Source organism: Anas acuta, chromosome 6 (assembly GCF_963932015.1).
Source record: "Anas acuta chromosome 6, bAnaAcu1.1, whole genome shotgun sequence".
Taxonomy (NCBI): domain Eukaryota; kingdom Metazoa; phylum Chordata; class Aves; order Anseriformes; family Anatidae; genus Anas; species Anas acuta.
Genome location: NC_088984.1, coordinates 21,821,207 through 21,841,160, shown reverse-complemented (window position 1 = coordinate 21,841,160; position 19,954 = coordinate 21,821,207). Strand labels below are relative to the sequence as shown.

The 19,954-nt window shown below is 39.4% G+C and overlaps 1 long non-coding RNA gene across 1 annotated transcript in view; it reads left to right on the top strand.

Moving 5' to 3' along the window:
- The first annotated feature begins 15,234 nt into the window (after positions 1-15,234).
- Positions 15,235-19,954, top strand: part of LOC137858713 (uncharacterized) — a 50,832-nt gene continuing 46,112 nt past the window's right edge. Inside the window, exons 1-2 of the long non-coding RNA XR_011097942.1 lie at positions 15,235-16,256; positions 16,393-16,507. This is a non-coding gene — a long non-coding RNA (uncharacterized lncRNA). The remainder of the gene's footprint in view (positions 16,257-16,392; positions 16,508-19,954) is intronic.

Sequence of the window (19,954 nt, the reverse complement as noted above, 5' to 3'; positions counted from 1 at the left end):
TCATTAGGAAAACAGAATATTTGGGAGCATATTTTAACTGCAGCACATGTATGCAGTTACAAATATTTCTAGTCTCACAGTTCTACCTTTGGATCAGAAACAACAGAAAAGATTTATCAAGTCATACAGTTGTTGCCGGTAGATGACATTGTCTGCTGGCTTTACATTTTCTCTGCTTCTTTTTATGGGCCACTGGAGTCATATATTCTGTCGTTCACAGTGTGAGACTCGGAACATTTCTTTGGCAAAGTCAGGGAGACTGGCGTGTTGAAAGTGAGCCAACACAGTCAGGTTGTTTCATTTGTACTTGAATTTGAGACGACTACTTGCAGCAGATAGGAGATGAAAATTGTATTGTATCTTTCTGGTGTGTTTGTTTTGCTGCTAGTGAACTAGTTGCTGCTGGTGAATTTCAGTCATCTCACTGGCAATAAATACACAGAATTGAATATATGGCTTTTCAAATCCTTAAGGATTCTATTCGGTAAAGTGCAGCTCACTGATGTCCCACATAAACTGTTAATTCAGTGGGTCTATGTAATAATACTGCAAATACCAATATGCAAATAAAAATCCCTACCAATTTCCTTGCTGTAGACTGAAGCAGAAATTCCTGACCTCCACATTGTAATCTATAGGGAGTTTATTAGCAGTTGGGTTTGGGAGGAACGACACTTCAAACAGAAGCCATCTGGAATACACATTAGGAGATCCTGCTACAGGAGAGCTAGGAACAGACACAGGCATAGGAATACGCTGCACTTGCACCCTGCAAAAGTGCTGCACCCTTACGTTCCACTGGGAAGTCAATGGGAATAAAAGACATTCTGCATTTTCAGCTTTATGATATAATTCAGGAATGCCATGTGTTGTTTAATATGTTAAAACAAAAGTAAATACATGTATGCTAGGTAAAGTTCTGCCATCTGATTCAATAGAAGAGTTACGGTATAGATATAAGTTCCCACTATTTGTCATTGCTTCTGTGCTTTTGCTGGTATGTCAAAGAGGCTGTTACTGTTTATTTTAAATGGGTTTACTTTCCTGGGTTTATACAAAACTGAACTGATACTTGCAGAGAGCAAACCTTATCATCCTTTTTGACATGTTTATTCACTACATTTTGCCAGTGCAGCTTTTAAAACCATTACCCCCATTCCTCAAAATGATAAAGACAATGTAACAGCAAGCACAGAATTGCCATTGTTTTCTTTGCTGTCCAGCCTGCTTTTCAAAGCTTTTTGCTGTAGATGAGAGAACTGAAAGGTAAAGAGAGCATGCCTGCCTGCAGAGCATTTGCAGTTTGCTTTGCCAATATGAGCATGGCACCATTTTGTTGGCCTGGTGCAGAAAGGAATGCAATATATGTCCTGCTGGAGGCTATAAAGCAATGTGTCAATGCATTATTGGGTCAGAATATCTAAATGCAAGTTCACTGCTTCAGGTGCAGTGCCTGCAGGATTTGACCCTAGAGAAAAGTATTTCCTCATCCTTTACTACAGACATTTCTAGAAGGCACAGGCTAATTTCAGGTTTGACATGTTGAGGCACAGAGAAGAGTCATTGACACAGCAGGTGCACTTAAATATAACTGTCTAATTATACAGTGATGCAAGTTTGCTCCCAAGAAACTAAATGTACAGTGACATGGTATCTGCCTGTCATGGTCTGGAATAGGAAAACAGTCTTCAGCAGTCAGGCACGTTTCATGTATGAAATCATAAAAGCCATGGTATGGTAAACATCTGCTTCATTCCTGTTCTGTGATTTCCCTTTTGCAGACTTGGAAGATTGTAACATGTATGCAGCTTGTTACAGAGAAACAAAGGTTCTAAAACTTATTTAAGTGCACTAAGGTCTTGATTTCAAGCTTATTTATCTATTTTGGATTTGAATATTCTGCAATAGAATTTCTGAATCAGTTTAAAATCCACAACAGTAATGGTGGAGGATAGCAGCACTGCTATTCTGCAGTTACTGCTAGTCTAATTCTGGCACATCGGAAAGGTCACTGCCTCTTGGCTAAATGTAAGCAGAGCCTGGGGCTTGGTAGCGTGTAAAGGCGGTGAGGTGGGTAGCTTACTACCATGGTTCTGGCTTGAGGGCATACTTGGGTGATAGGAGTGTTTTCTTGCCCTTCCTGTGTGTCCAGTAACAAAGTCCTTTTTCCTTTTAATTGGCAATTTTACCCTGGACTAGTGGTGCTTTAACTACACTCTAGCTGCTAAACACTAGGCAAGCAACCAAATGTAGAGAAATTGGAAAAGTAATAAAATAGTATCTTAACCAATAATCAGAGAATCGTTGTTACCTATGAAGAGAATTGGAGTAGTAAATAACAGTACCTGTACCTTAAATAGATCATAATATTTATTAATTTACTTTCATGCCGAAGTACAAGCTTTCACCGCTCCATCTCACATGCCAAATGCACAGAATGAAATTGCAGTAAATCCGTCCCACCTTTTATTGAGTGTCCAGTTCAAACTCTTTCTCGCATTTTCCAGTTTTATTGTACGTCCATCCTTCTAAGATTGTCCATCTGCTTTTTCCATTCTTATTCTTTCACACTGACCAGATATGTATTTAGGCAGAGGGCTAACTGCAATGTTAACGCTGTTAAGAATTGCAATAATTGCGCCAACTGACCAATAAATGTTTTCAGATAAGTATTGTCCAAACAACCATTACAAATTCACAAAATTTTCCTAGTGTTCTAAAATATCTCTGCTGAGAAGTAAAATGTTTCTTTCATTATACATTGTCTAAGATTGCCTAATTAATGACTATACCTTTAAATGCCATCTTCTCTCAGTGGTGATAGAGAAAGGCTGTTTGTTTTGAGCACAAAAGGAAACATTTACTGAATGACAAAATGGATATTCAAAGCAATCCAGAACAAAGGCAGTGAACACTGTGTAACAAAAAAAAAGATGAAGATTCATGGTGAATCTTTTCAATATATGACTTTGGGATCTCTTTTCAGTGAAGTACCTTGGTGTTCTCATATCAGTCAACCAGACAAAAATTTATAAAGTGAAGAGTGCGACTCGTGCTCACTGGTACTTTTGGCCAAAAGTACAGAGCAGAGCAGATCACACCAGTGTATTGGGAGAGAAATTAATTTCTTGCTTTCCAATGCTGTCTCTGGCTCCCAACATCACTTCACCATCACCACGCTGCCAAGAGTTGCTTCTGTCAGCAGTCCCTAATATGTCACATATGGAGAAACAATTCATCAACCCCAAGGTTGTCTTATAAAGGCTTTTTATAGACAAACATCAATCCCATCTCACTTCTGTTGCCCTCATATTCCTTTTTACACTCAGTCTTCAAGATCCTGCTGCCGTCCCTAGTCGGTGCTTAGGCCATGAATTATTTGGGGTCAAGATACTTTCTCTGGAAGAGAAAAAAAGTTTTTGCCTAATTTTTCATGTTAGTCACATTCTACCTTGGAAAATCTACAGATCTGGGAAAATTGACTCCTTTATGAAGCAAGAAATGCAATAGATGGTTATTATGTGATCTGGTATAGCTTCCAGACTGGGGATTTGTGTTTGTGTCTCTATTATAACATATTTTTCTCTTTTATTTTTAGAATTGGTTTACCTCCATGAAATGTATCTATACTGATATCAGTTTCCTAGAAATGTTTTTGTTTGTCAGGATTCTGTTCCAGATTATAACAGATCCTCCCCAAATTTAACTAAAATGTTGTTATACCAAGACTTGCGGATTCTCCAAAGAATTTTGAAAATTAATTAGGTGCTTAATAAAAGTTGATTTTTCCGTTGCATTAGAAACATCATAAATACCTAACAGTATTTACTGTTGTTGCTTACTGATAGCCAGTGGGACTGTACATGTATATGACCAGGTGGGAGAACAGGCCTGATCATATTTCTGAGAACAGTTTTGTGCAAGGCAAAATTCTTTTCAAGACCAAAGAAAACTTTATGGAGTCACGTTTTTTATTTTTTTATCTGTTAGAAGGCCTAATCCACACCCTTTACTGGAAGCCCTACAGTATCCTGAGCACCAGGTGCTCTCCAGCAAGGTGAGTCATGAACTTTTCTTGTTACAAAATAGATCCATCTTTTTCATTGCTTGGCAGTCTTTCTCCTTCTAGGAACAGAGAGGAAAAAGCAACCATTCACAGAATTTTGTGTTCCAGGTTGTCAGATGAACCAGACATTAAAGATTAGATCTAGATTAAGCACTTGTGTGCTCTCTCCCTTCACCCTATGACAAGAGTTGTCCTAATTGATGCCCAGATCTAGAAACGGTGGATATCTGTAGACCTGGACTCTGGGTTTAGCTGCGTGGTTTGATGGGAGGCCGAGTTCTGGCTACAGTGAGCTTGCATGTAGTCCCATTGGGAGAAATTACTAGTTCAAAGACTTTGTCTCATGGTCCTCAAACACTCAAATCCTAGCTCTCCCTTTGGGAACTACAGTGCTGGATGCTTATCATTAATGTTGTTCTTACGTTGTCATTGTATTATTGTTAATAAAATGTTTGAGTGCTTCAGTAAATACTTTCTGTTACTGTTGTTTTTCTCTTCGAGGCTTTCTGCTCATTACTGAATTGCCTGCCAATGCCAGTCTTCTCAGCTCTGTAAAGGATATTTCATTTACAAATGCAAATGTGTGTGGGCTTTAAACCTGTTAACAGGAAATGTATCATGTGACAGTTATCGTACGAAGAAAAGTTCTGCATCTGTACTTCTCCCCAAGAAGAGTATTGGTTTGTGTTTAAGTTCAGTAGGGCAACCTGCCAAGTAAATACTGTATCTGTATTATATCTTAAGAATCTTGATATAGTTAAGGACTTCCCACTTGCCATGCCTTCTCCTAGAAGAATGTCCTGGGCCTGCAGGTTGTCCCACATACACAACACCAGCTTTGACAATACATTTTTTTGTTATGTTTCCCCTGTACTGCACACACACTGTGGCTCCCTCACAGTTTTCCATTGTTAAGTTTTTGATTTCCACTAGCCATACAATTTTAGGCATACTCCAGATTCCTGAGCAAGTGTTTTGAACAACCAGCAAGTGTTACTGCTAGACAGGTAAACTGTCTTTCCCAACTTTTAAACTTTATTTATTTATTTATTTTTCAGAAAACCCGATCTTAAGTTGAGAAAGGTTTCTCAGAATTTAGTAAATTTCTTTTTGATCTAGCTTGGTTTATATTAGCATGGGAAACGCCAATGACCTGGATTCAGTTTGAATTCACAATCAAAAGCACTATCCATTCTTGAAGGATCGTGCTTATTAATAGTTAGATTTTGGCATTTTGGTTGATTGTGCTTTTTACTTTTTGCTTAAAACAGGAAATTAAATGAACGAAATTATGATCTTGAAAATTTCTACCAGCAGCAAAAAACAGGATGCACCAGTGCTTCAGATATACACAACTCTCCTGTAGTTTTAAAACTAAATTTAACACCAAAGTGAGTCAAAGGAGTTAGAGGTAAGTCTGAAAACAGCATTCCACCTTCCAGATCTGAGGCTGAGCTTATGGCCACTTCAAGGTTAGTCAGCTCTGTTGTTGTGTGCTATAAAAATATTTATTTGAAGTACTGTGTCTTTTGTGTTCAGCTTTTGCTATTTTCTAGCTTATTGATTACCTTGTGGAATTTAATAAGTGATGGAATGAAGAAGAAAGAGCAATACAATTTCCTTCCCATTTACTTTGTGACCCCACACAAGTTTACTCTTTGAGCAGAAAATGTCCAGATGTTAAAAGGGAAGTGAATATTCCTTTCCAGATGCAAGCTAGTTTAATGCAATAGTAGAAGCAGGAGCATGTTTTGGATGGGTACTGCCTGATTCAGGGAGGCTTCCAAGTCACAACATCGAAGTTTAAGTGAAGCAGCTCTGTTAATAGCTCTGTTAAACCATATTACATGGTACTAGCACAATACAGAATCCACAGAACAGTGCACTTATTTGGTGTAATTTAGTTGTGAATCCCATTGCAAATAACCTGACTTGAACTTCCAACCAACATACTTTGTCCGTGGCTTTATGTAGAAGGATTCTGTTGGGCATTAGCTCAATTGGCACTGAAATGTATTTCTCCTTGGGCTAGAAAGCAATAGCAATTCTGATGAAAAGCATTATGGAGATGTTTGTTGTTGGCACTAGGGAAATGGTGAAATCACATCCAATTACTCAATTCTCAGTATGGCCACATCAATCCCAAGCAGTGAGAACTCATTTCCCTAGTGAAAAACAGCCACCCAGGGACACAGTGCATTTAGCATATTGGGCATAAGTCACCAGTGTTGCTTTCTGCGGTTTGTAGAAGTTTTTGACATTTTTCATACAAATTCCATTTTCCTGTACCTCTGCTAAGTGCGGTGCCAAATAACTTTTCCACCTGAAATAGTATGATGTGTTATGGTATGATACTGTACTGAGAAAGTAACGTAGTGCCTCCAATAAGTTGTGCAAAAAGTAGTAAAGTGAGTTTTTGAAATAATTTCCATTTATTACTTTTTATCTCCTTAAGGTTTTGTGTTCTTCTTGACTCTCCAATTGAAATGCAGATAGGGTAATAATGAGCTGAAGTGAAAGCAAAGAAACAGTTGCAAAAACTGTATCTGGCAAATTTTTATATATGCAAAAAATGTGAGATACTGAACAGGGGAGATGGAAAAGCTGACAGAGGAAACAAAAGGGAGGTAGGTTACTGTTGAACAGGTACAGCTGGCCAAGTAAGAATGGTCCCACCTTGCAGTTTCAACACCTGATCCTACAAACTCCTCAGACCACCCCTTTAGTTTATTTGATTTATGTGATTAAATATAGGTAGGATTGGGCTCAAGAGATAAGTGAATACTTATAAGCAACTTCTGAACATGTTGACAGAGCCTGAGCTAGAAGCCCTGGTTTTCCCCATCACGCCAGGTTGAACCCTTTGCCAGCAGCCTCATCTGACCTGCTCCACCCTCACCTCCTCTGTGCTTGGCTGTGAGGTGTGTGGGTGAGGGAGCCTGCAGCTGTTGCTGGGAGCTCAGGGACCTTCTTCCTGGCAGAGGCCCCACTGTGGAACTGCTCCTGGCGATGAAATTCCCTTGTCCACACCCTACACACCTGATAAAAAGAGAGGGCTGCCTGCCCTGCCAGTTCTTGCCCTCACTGTGCCCTCAGCTCTCTTGCCCTCACCATCCCAGTCCCTCCTCCAGTAGGGCTGCTGGTAGCTGGTGCCTGTCAACAGCTAGCAGGCAGAGGTGTGGGAGCTCCCAGCTTCCCCTAGCTGGCCTACTGGAAGGTGAGCACCCCCTGCTCCTCTTCTGCTGTAAGGAGGCTGAGATGTGGGGAGTGTGGCTGGGTGGTGTGACCAGGGAGGCCCAGACCCAGGTGAGTTGTGTCTGCACACGGTCAGCTCTGCTTCTGTTCCTCGTGTCAGCAAATATATATATGGCCTTTTCCTAAGGGGAGAATTCATGTAAGCAGTGTGCCAGAGAGTTGATTTAAGCCCTTGTGTCCTATAAAGTGTGTATCATACAATGTCTTTTTGAGCTCTTAGTGAGGCCAACTTTGCACTCCATGCAGGAGGGATACCTGACAGGGCAGGGACCTGGTGGGCTGGGGCTACTTTGCTGGGATGGAAGCGGGGAAAAGGTGCCCTATAATGGTAGCATAGGGGTTCATTTTGAAGGCAGGGAGCCTGGAGGACCCAATCCTGTTCCAGCGGAACAATAAAAGTCCAACCCCAGTGAGGGGGAACTACCTCAGAGACAGGAAAGGTCTGTAAGCGCTGCCCAGGCAAGCTGGGATGTGTGGAGGAGCAGCAGCCAGCACCAGCTGTTTGACCTTGGCCAGGCACCACTCTCACAAGGTAGCTCAGAACAGCATGAGGTAACCCCCTTCTTAGAGGTAGCCAGTTATGCTCAGTGCTTCTAGCAGCATATGGTATTTTCCAGGTCTGCTTTAATGATCTTCCAGCTCTTTGGGAGCTTCCACTTCTGTCTACCATGAACATTTCTGTCTCTCAACAGAGGCTTCCAACTTGGTGGATCTTTCTTTTGGATTCTGATGGGCACGTGGTTCCCTAAAGAATCTGCCTGTGCTGGCCCGGACATCTAGAAAGTATCTTAAAGACATGTTAAGATGATCTGCCTTTTCAGTGGGGACTTGATGACTAAGGACGGGCTATCACTAGCTTGTCTATTTTATTTGTGTTAAAGCACCTCAGCTTTGTAGTTAAGTAAATTGTGCTGAATTCAGTGCAGTTATTTTAGGGCTGAGTTTAAGCCTAAACATTTATTCAGTACCTTTTTGATTTAGCTTCTTCATCATTTACTTGTTTGCAAGAATTATCTGTTCAACATCCACCTGGAGTTTTTATTTTATTGTATTTTGCATTCTAAAATTTGGCTAAAAGAAAAACCCTCAAGGTTGACAAGGACTAGGATTGACAGAACTATGGCTCTTTGAAATCCCTGTTGTCCATTTAAATTTTAATGTTTCTATCATTTGTTCCTCAGTGTAAATTAACAGCCATGGCAGTGTGTTGGGTTTCTTTTCTGAAGTCAAGACTTTAAATTTAATTCAATAGCCTAGATTTACAGCTATTCTATATTTCACAAGGCAGAATCAATAATGTGACTGAAGTGAAGAAGATAAAAATTTATGGTATCTTGCAATTTAATGGTTGAAAAGATGCAATTGGAGAGATCATAAATTGTGAAGGAGTTTATGCTTCATTGCTCCTGATTCAGTGCTTGCTGTTAGAACTTGATTTGTGACTATTCACAAGGTGTGATTAATGGTGTGATCGATGCTTGCTTCAGTGCAGTAAAGCAGTTGTAATGCTCTTCATTAGAATAAATAAAATAAATTGACTGAAGCTTTATAAAAACTGTGTAACATTTAAAATCTAAAATGTCAATTTTTTTTCCTGTTACAATTTAAGTTTCTTCAGGCAGTTTCCACCTACATCACATCACTCATTGTCATTCTTTTTGGATATTATAGAAATCCATGTGGGTTTGGGTTAGCTTTATGCAAAGCTCAGTGAAGGGGAAAAAAAAAAAAAAGAGTTGAATAGGGCTGACTAGAGTCTAAGATTTTCTGGTGGCTGTGTTTTGCCATCCTGCAAACGTACATTTATTCTCCTTTTACAGATGCAGGTTTAAAGGAATCAAGGCAGAAAATGACCTTTCCATATACAGCTCTACTAAAAACAATAAAAATTAATAATTTTCATTGTTTTTAAATGGAATGGATGTATGATCAGCACCGTAGCAGAGACAATGAAGATAAAGAGGCTTTACTGAGTATCATTTTTTTGTTGTTTTAGGGATGTTCATTGCATAATCCAATGCTATGTCACAGTATGTTCAAACCCAGACAGGGGAATATGAGAATACTGCCTTTCATGGCTATTGCAGTTGGATGTAATGATTTTGATGTAGTCGTTTCAAGATTTGGGCTCCAGGAGATGCAAACAAGAAATGGTGTAGAAAATGCCCTAAGACGCCTTGTACATGCCAGTCAAGTCCCCTGTGGTATATGGATCATTTTGAAGTTTAAAAATGTCTAAGTTTAAACATGCTGTGTAAAATCTGGGGAGTGAAGAAACTACTGTGAAATTTAGGGAAAATCCTAGTGGGTTTTGAATCTAGAGCTTTTGCATTTGCTGCTGTCTTGCTTTCTTTTGGTTGCCTTTTAGAGAGATGAGTCTTGTAATTAGATGAAAAGTTTATCAGATTTCCACAGTTTTCCCTTGCTCTGATTGTTGTCGGTGTCCTTTTTTATGATGAATGTGGTGATTTCGGGTTTGTGTTTGATTTTAAAAGAAACAATAGATAAATCTAAAATTACAGGACAAGAAGGTGCCATTTTAACAACAGCAGTGAAGTAAATATTTCCTGTAATTTGTGTATCTTAAAATATGCTGAAGCAACTCCAGGCATTAGTGATCATGCATTTACTGATTGGAATTGCAAAGAGAATGAAAAACATAAGGAAACTTCAAACATTTTTAAAATATATAGCTATGTCAAATTAGCGTTTCTATTATTGCACACAGTATTTACAGACTAGCAGTTGTCGCTTCATAAAAAAAAAAAATCTTCAGATAGATCATATTCTGTCTGTCAGCAGTCTGGCAGAGATTCAGATATTAACTGCAACACGTTCTGACAGTAAACACATAGTAAAATGAGTGAGACTATAATGCAAGTAGATGAGCTTTTCCTTTCTAGATATTTTTTTTTTCTCCCTCAATGTTGACTGAAAAGCCAGTATTTCACACACACACAAATGGGTTTCTGTGAGTCATAAAAACTAGGTTTGGTAAGAACAGTGTGCAGCCACCGCCCCTACGGCATTTTAGCTCAAAGCACATCCCAAGAGCTCCAATGCTGTAGTGGACAGAGAGGGATAGTTACTTGGCTATTGTAGTGACTTGACCTGCTCAATTTGACTCTGCCCAAATACTGTCCAAATACGTCGGGCCACAAAGAGATGTGAAACTCTAATTGTGCTTAACACAACAGAGGGTTAACTAAACCTAAAACTCCACCACTTGAGTGGCAGGCAGAATACCTGTGTCCCTGCTTGTGGTTTTGTTTTCTTTTTGTTTGAAGGAGATGATGACCTATCCAACCTATTACGCTGATTTGAGAAGTAGTAATAGTAGCAGCATTGACCCATTAGACAGAACTTGTCATCTTGTATCCCATAATACACCATGTGGACATCCATGCTATTTATGTTTTCTGTTTATTTTTCCTCCTGGGGTAAAGCTATTGTTTATTGTCCAAAAAAATATTTTTCCTCATTATCCATGTACTTTCTGCAACTATTGGCTTCTCTCTTGCATCAGGTACTCTTCTGTTTGTTTTTCCTTTCTTTGTAACAGTGACAGTAGTGAATGTTTAATAGAACCATACAATGTTGAGTACTTCCAGTCAAGGTTCTGAAACGATTTCAAGTTTCAGATGGAAAAAAATGAGCATAAATTGCATAGCACAATTTATGCAAAGCTACAGTTGGAGCCTGTTTGCAGCCTTTTTTCCTTAAGCTCAGTCCTACATCCTGTCTCGTGGGCCATTCCAGCATGGGGAAGATTGTCTTTCCAGCCATGGGTACCTTCTCATTTTTTAATGGAGATGTTTACCAGCAGATGCTGCTGAAGAGTACCGGTGCCAAACCTACTCTCACTATTCTTATTGTCAGTGTTAACCCTGAAAGGGATACCACTTAGTCCTCTGCTGCTGTTGCAAGCAAATGGGCTGACAGGGTCCATTTCTTTGTTTCCTGATAGAGAGCACAGCTTTGGCCAAGTGCAGGTGTAGATGGATAGTCATTAAGTTTATGCTGTTCCTGTTTGATATTTGCAGCTTTCATGAGAGATACTGCTACTATCCTGCTGTTACCTTCTGATGAAGCACGTCTCCCCCAGGAGAGCAAATTATTGCAGAAGTGTGTTTTGTGTGTACGTATTGGTTTTGTTTGTGTGTGTGTTTTTCCTAACTAATAGAATATAACAGAAAAAGAAAGCCTTACCATCTTGAAAGGCTCTTTCCATAGCTTCTATTGTTTTCCTGCTCCATTGTAATATGATTGTGTAATGTGGCTCCAAACTTCATCAGCCACAGTGGTCATTTATATGTGGGTTTCAATAACAGTAAATCTTTCCCCAGCAGATTTCTGATAATGTCTTTCTACTAGAACTGTACACCCTCCTATTTGCTACTTCAAATAGCAATGAGTTACAGCACAGTGTATAAAGGTATTGAAGAATTTCTGCACTTTGTCATGTTATTATCTTTTTTTTTTTTATTTCTGGTTCTGAGTGTCTGTAGCTAGTGTCTACCAGTTTCTTCTAGATCCCTTGCAGTTCATTAAAGGGTTGCTCAATTTATTAGGAACCAATCATGCATTCATATCTTCCTCCATCTGAAGTGCACTTTTAAATGTTAGACTACACACTAATCAAGTTGAACGTAATAATGAGAGCACGTTCACATTGTTAAGGTAAATGACCCAATGCAGTCATAGTGAAGACATATTTGAACTACAGTTTGTACTTTTCATGGCAATATTGAACATTCTGGAGAACTCTGAATTGTGTTGTTTTGCGGCGGCCTTGCAAATGTGTGATTATTATGGCCAGGGTTCTGCCAGCAGTGTAATTTCATTGCTGCTTTGTGATAAATTTCTAAGTGCTGTTAACTGGGGGAGGATTTTATGATGTAAATTTCTTCTTATAAATTAGTTTAATAATGCAGAAATGGAACATACGCGTGTCTTTATGTATATGCACCTTTACACTAATATACAGTGGTGAATGGTACTTCAGGTTGAGCTTTGATACCACAAGCCTGTTTTCAGGGAAGGAAGTGTAGGTATTTATGGTCAACTCCAGTGTTAATAAGACAGGATTCAAAGCTAGCAAGTGCAGCTAAAAAAAAAGGTAAATTAGTATTTCGGAGGTAGGAAGATGTGAGGTTTCTCTTCTCTTTGCTTCGTTGGGAACATTCTGGGATTTTAGTTTTACTTTTTTTCATTCCCCAGAAGAGAAAGGAATTCTGTAAAGTAGTTTCTAAAATTGTGTTAAGGAACCTAATTGCAGTTTATGCAGGGTGAGGCGTTCTGTTCTACGACTTCTCCATGTGAAAAGAAAAAGACAAGTAAATGTTCCTGCAGAGCAAGTAGGACTAGGCTTCAGCCTTGTGAAAGAATACTTTTTCTACTGGGGCCTAAATGAAGGTGAAGCTTGTGCAAGGTAATCCAGTCACATTGATGACAGCAGCAAACTTTAGCAGACGTCATTGACCATCGTATGTTCCCAAGGTTGCAGCATTGTTTGTTTTCTGGACCCAGCATGCAGAAGCTGCTCCAGCTTATGCATACTGTGTAGGTGAGGTAGAGCTCACCATTCTTGCCATGCCTTTCTTCTGGCAAGCAGGAGGGTTTCCAGGAGGGCTAGGGAGTACTATGACCTGCTTCTTCATCATGTGGTTTACAACTGAATATTTTTTTTCTAAGGACGCTTAAATTAGAGTTCATTGACTATTGTCAGTAGACTTATATACCTCTAGGAAACTACATGTCAGCAAGTGACTGAGGTGATGCTTGTGTATCGTTTTGCTGTTCCTCCTAAATTATGCAGGCTGGATTTTTCCCCATTCTGGGGTAAAAATTTCCATTACAGTCGCTGTAATGTATGTACCACTACTAGAGCTATATCTATACAGGCGTTCTGTCATTGCTGTTAATACAAATTTTTGTGCATCAGTTAAGTCTCTCAGCATGAGGCTGAGGTGTGCTTTTAAGTCATTGTTCTTGTTTTCAAAGGTGTAGTTACATTTCAGTGTAAAATTCTGGAATAATCATTTTTCCTCTAAAGTCACATTGGCAATTGCACATTAAAGAGAAGATTTGGGTTGAAGCTTTGCCAGCTTGTTTCAGGCTAGGGAAAATGATGAAAGAAAGGGGGCACAATTCTTGGAACAATCCAGGACCTGTACCCGAAGTCCATAAGCCACATTTCTCAGGGCATATGTGTATCCCCTGTATCCCCCCCTCTTTGGTCCCCACCTCGGGATGGCCAGCAAGCATCCCTCATCTACCTAGGGGGAACAGCAATAAACTAAGAAAAATTTCACTGTGAAATCAGCATGTTACTATTTAGAACTTAGTGGCCAAAATGTTTACACTAGGTTGTTTCTGATGTTTTGCATGGTTTATGTCTCTTACCACTGCTTATTTTATTACATTTTACTTTCTCATTTTATTTTTCTAAGTACTATAATTTATAAGAGAATATCATTGGATTTCATTATTTTGGCTGTACCACTTGTATTCCTAACATAAAGTAAGCAGTGAAAAATGGGCAGTGTGCCCAAACTCTCAGAGATATTTATATGTCTCTAAAATCCAAACTGGAGGAGGCAAATGGAAAATTTGCATTTTCTGCAATTGAAGCGAGCGTAGCATCTTGCTGAAAGTGCTGGAAAGCCAAAACCCAATTTGTAGTCAGCAAGAACAGGGGCACATGGAAGCTCAGATGTGAATTGTACATTAGTAAATACTAGCTTACTCAGCTGAGGTGAGAGGATTTGCACAGCAAAGGAAAATAATTTGATTCGTGGTATTTTTTCCAAGAGAGAAAGGTAGAAAACATGGCCTGTCAGTACTTCATTTCCCTCTTAAAGATAAGTCAGTGGCATGCACTGCATAAGTCCCTGCAGGGCTGTCAAAGAGCCACATGTTCACGTGGTTTTTGTGGAGTGGCTGAGGCTGGAGGGTGCTTTCAAATATTAGGCTGCACTGCTTTTGCTTAATGTTTGATCCCTTTGGTATAGGTCAGAGAAAATCCTAATTAGAGCAGAACTGCTTCTGATGACCATGTGACATTGTTGCAGTAGGAGAGGTACGTTTTCTAGTACTTCTAGTTTTGAGCAGAAGAGCAGCAAGTTTCAAAGTATTTAAGTATTATCTTTACTTTAGATAGTACTGCACGGTCAGATATATCTCTTTCCTCTGGTATTTTGTATGCATTTTCCTGTCTGAAGTTCTGCTTGGTGCTGTTGGCAGTTCTCTTGCTGTTAATATTCTAGTAAAATTACAGCTGTTGCTTTTCAAAAAGAGAAAGCAAAATGATCAGTGAATGAGGACAATGAAAAAAAAAGTTCAAGAAGCATCTAAGCTCTAGTGTATAATCTCAAACATATGTTGAGAATCTCAAACCCCAGAGGCCTATTCAATTCTTCATCCAAATATATGTCAACTGCTAGGGCCAGGATTTTCTAACATCATTTTTGGTGATTTTTTTTTTTTTCTAACTGAAGAAACTATTTAATTTCAAAGGTTCTGCAACAGTTTTAACTTTTATTTAAAAAAAAAAAAAAAAAAAGTGAAAATGCAACCCCCCCCTCCCCACTCACACACTTTGGTAGAAAAATGAGATATTTACATTTGAAATTGCTACCAGAGAAGCTGTATCTGGGTTGCCTTGTTCTCTTTAGTGTCTCCTTGCTAATTTCTACCATGTGCTGCCATGCCACATTCACTCCAACAGAAGATGAAATCCAAGCAGAGATCCTAGTTTTGGGAATGGTAATGAGTTGAAGCTTCACAGCAGTGATGGTCTGGCTCTACAGCAACATTTTCAAAATGCAGTGTACTCTCAAGTCTAACACTGTATTCCTTTTCTCTCCCATGAGGCCCTTTGTTGTGATTACTTTTTACTATATCCGCTTTTTCTCAGACTGTAGTGGCTTGTGGTTTTCTAACTGAATGCTTGTTTTGGAATTTGTGCTTCATAGTGGGAATTATCTTTATCCAGCATTTGGGTTTCAGTTGAGTTTTCTGTCATCATGCCATCCACTGGAGTTTGGTGGGTCCAACCCGCCCAACTCAGTGAACCACTGTACTCTTACATAGCTGCAGTCTCTGAGGACTCCCATAAGCAGTTAAGTATAAGGGTTTTTTTGGTAGGGTCTGTTTTGCCAAATACTCTGACAACTACAGCACCCACTGGAGGACCAAGTCACAGTGTGCATCTTGCTGGATATTGGCTACCTTCAAGCCTGTGTGTGAATTCAGGTTGACATCACTGAAAAATGCTGTAGGATCTCTCTGCAGGAGATGCTAGGAACCACTTCAGACAGAGGGGTTCCGGGAGGACTAACCTTTACCAGGTGACAGAGGGCCTTCAGCCATCCCAGTGTTAATCTCTGCATTAGTCTCAGAACAGTTGGCTCCCACGCGGGTGAAATCACCACTTCCTTGGCACCATATAACTGAAGTTTGTGGTTCTGGATTTCTCTTCATGCTCCAAGCCTTCCCTCTCAACTCCTTTGAACAGTAGATCTCTGCTCTTCCACTTCAGCTTTGTCCCAGTACCCTTTTTGTTGAGGGGCAGGGCCAAGCACGCTCCTCCCTTCTTTCCAGACTGAACCCTTTCTAGACTGGCAGTAGAGCGTGCTGCTGTGGAAAAACTGTCTTCTGAGCACGTCAATACTGGGCCATGACAAGGATCAGCCTGAGTCAGCGTTGTAGGGTGCCCGCTTCCTTTCTCTCCCCCTGCACGCCCAAGAGAAAGAGCAGAAGCAAAGGGGAAACACACATCTCTTTCAGGGAAGTGCACAAGAAGCGGAAGGGAGGGGTGCGTGCAGGCTGCCCCCACTCACAGCGTGCATGTACCCACATCCTGCTCTATGCTGCTTTTCTTGTCCAGTCTTCTCCCCAGACACGCTCTGCTCTTGCCAGACTTGGCTTAGAGGTGGGCAGGAATCAAGCAGCTGAATTACTTGCACAACAAACCCAAAGGCTGCAGGATACTATCCATTTGCGACCCAGTTGCAGCCTTTGCCACTGATCCACTTTGTCCTCCTCACGTCATTGCTTTCTGTTTGCAGAGAAACTACAGGACTGCATGAGAGGAAACTTCAATTCCACTTGCTTGGAGCCATGGCCTAAAGTTCTGTGGAGGAAATCCAGGACAAAAAGAGCTGGATGGCAGCTGGATGACAGGTGCTGGAGATACCAGGGAGCGTGATGTTGACAGTTAAATGCCACTGCACATATACACAGTTACTTTTTTTTTTTTTTCTTTTTCTGTGAAGCCTGATCCCCTTAAATGACCTATAGGTACTTAAGGCTTTGTTGAGCAGGTGAGCTGTGCTGCTAGGCTTGTGCTTATAATGAGAAAACTGCTGGCATAACCCCAAGGCAAGAGAAAGAGAGATTGCACTCTTCTCTCACTTTCCCTTTGCCTCCTCCTCTCCCCTGGCAGTATTCCAGCAGATAAGCATCCAGGCGCTGCTGCACTTGCCTGTCAGCATGTGATGTAATCAGGCTACAACCTAGACCCATATATTAGAAGCAAGACCAGGTGATAACCTTTAGTTAGTCTTCTCTTAGGAGAGAGAGGTGTTGCATTCCATCTTTACTCTGGAAAGAAATTTACTTGTAATGGCAACAAGGATTAATTTATGTGAGATTTGTTTTTTAAGGAACAAAATACTTGTCACTCTGTATCCATCTCTTCTTATTTTTATTTTACTCTGATTAGTACTTCCTCAGGGTTCCTCTCTCTTGCTGTTTTTCTCTGTTTCTTTCATTCAACTCTGATGAAAGAATTTTTCCCTGAACAGGTGCAACTCATGGTCTTGTTTCTAAACAACTTTGCCAGGGAATATCAAAGCTCCAGATTAGAAATTTACGGTTATCCTTATTTACCAGTACTGAGCTTCCTAAAGGCCTTGCAGATCTCTCACCAGCTCATTCTTCAGATCTGTAGAGAAGAGGGAAGGTGAGAATTCATTTTCTTTCCTTTTAAGCATACTATGGACTTGTCCAATTCCATATGCTTCTTTTTCACCCCCTTCATTTGCACTTGAGACAGCTCTCCTGCCTGGTCTTATTCCTGGACCTGACAGCTCCTTTGAAGGAAAATGACAGTATTACAGGGCATGATAAGCGCAAAGTTCTTTGGCAGGGAAAATCAGGCTGTAACATAACATTCATCTCTTTACTTGATGAATAGGATACACTTGTTGCTGGATGAGTGCTTTGTTCTGAAAGAAAGATCCAGCTGGCTCCTGGCCTGCATTTATATCGCTCATGTGGTGACTACTAGGCATTTTTAATGCTTAATGGTTTTTTTTGTTTGTTTGTTTGTTTTGTTTTTGTTTTTTTTTTTATGTGGGTTGTATAAAATTGATCATGCTTATACTTTTTCAGTTGCTGTTGAAATATTTGAGTTTTGCACATGAGGTGGTAAGAAACAATGCTGTCATCTTTTAATGCCTTTAACTGCTTTGGTTTAATGATTTGATAATTTTAAGCATCTTTCAGTTATATCCTGTTTCATTATATCAAAGAGAGATTTTCATGTGATCTGAGAAGATAGTTTACTTCTCAGAGGTCTGCAAGGAAGTCCCGGTAGAGCATGGCCACTGCCAACTTGTATTTTCTGTATTCCTGTGTTGTCTCATCTAGAAAGTGAGTGACTATCTTGTGGCTTTTTGTAGAGAAATTTCCATCAAATTGCTTTCAATTTGCAGAAGTAATGCTGGTAGTTTGAAGGTTTGCTGCTAAATAATATGCACCAGGCAAGTCAATGCTATTTTAAGTGGTTTGATTCCTTGAGGTAGTACCAGATGAGCTGGTATGAAACAATGAATTTTCGCAGTGACTGGTGAGTCTTCAGAGCAGTACCGTGAAGGCTGGCTAACTAGCCGGCTTAGACGGATTTCTTCTAGTTTTGTAATCAGCATGGCAGGCATTAATTCTGCAGTCTTGGCATCATGTTCAGTTATGTGGTATAAGCATGATCTCTAAGACCTTGTTTTCCTCCTTGTTTTTCTTCCTTCGTCAGTTCTATTGACAAAAACAGATCCAATGTCACATGCATTTATGAAAAAAAAAAAAAAAAGTTATTTTTAAGCTAGGCCACTTACCAAGCCAAAACTGTAAAGGAAAATAATTTTTAAGTGGAAGCTGGTTGCAGTATTAACTCAAAGGTGCTGCCATCTGTCATAATAAAATAGTTGTGTTTGTGTAGAACCCTACACCCAAGGACCTCAATGTTAAGACTATTAAACCTCAACATCCTAGTGAGGGACCTAATAATAGCATATCTGTTATGCAGATGAAGGAGATAAAACTGAGTTAAATGACTTGCCCAAGAATTCACTATCTGTTACTGGCAAGAAAAAGAATTGAGCTAATTGACTTCATCTTTCCAAACCCTGTTTTAACTCTGAGATGATTCTTCTTCCTCATCCATGAATATTTCACTCACAGCTTATCTTAATATGTTTTATAGAAACAGCCAGATAACTCTAATATGTCTGAATTATGCAGTGTGTTTTCCAATACAAAAAATATATCTGACATATTAAGCATATTTATTTTTCTCTGTCTCCTCCAGTTCATGGGTTTATCTAAATGATAAGGCATTATGAGGCCCGTTATTTTATTTTTCACTTGGAGATTTGTAGAGAGCATTTTTTTCTTTCCCCACCACCTCACCAGATTATTTTATCTACTACACAAGCTAAGTTCATACCTAATTTCTGCCATTGATACGGCTATTTTCTATAATGTGAATGAAGTACCTGGTGTGATAAATATTAAAGTGTATCTGCAGTTTCATTTTCACATACAATAGACTTTTCAAAGAAGAAAACTATTGCTGCGGTATTTACTAAGTGTCTCTATTTTAATTCTGATCTTCCTGGATAGTATTCAATACAGCAAGCTGGTAAAGCAATTCAATATCATTTCTCTTCATTTATGACCAAGTTATATTATTTCAAGATAATCATGCAGTTGTAGAATGAGTTATGTTTATGGCATACCATTCATATTGGAAAATGTGCATATAGATATTGCAATAATTCTAATATTCCATTTCACTACCTTTTCAGTGACAAGAAAATGCAGTATTCTACTACACAGAGTTACAAACACTATACAGTGTAATCTTGCTGAAATACCTGTTTGCATTTTAGTTTCGGCACTGTTAATAATAATCCTTCAGTATTACCAAAAAATTGAGATTCAGATGAGTATCAAGTCTGTGCATTCATAAATGCCATGTATTTTCACTTTTTTAAACCTTGTCTGTTACTTGACTTTGTCACGTTAGCTTAGTATATTAAAAACATACAACTACAGTGATTTATATCAGTTTGAACCCTCCTAACAGTTTAACATAATCTTTCTTTTGCTACTAATGTAGAAATATTTCTACATCTTTTCTTTGCAAATAGGCTGTCTTCCTTCATATTGCTGGACAATTTGATTGCAATATTTTCTAGCTGTCTATCTGGAGAAAGAGAAGTCAATTGTCTTGGTTAAGAAAGGCAGAAGTTGGGAAAGAATTCTTTTGGTTGGACACAGTTACTGAACTTTTGGAAGATTCTGCAATGGTCCAAGTCCCATTCAGTTACTATGCAGTATCCGCCATGT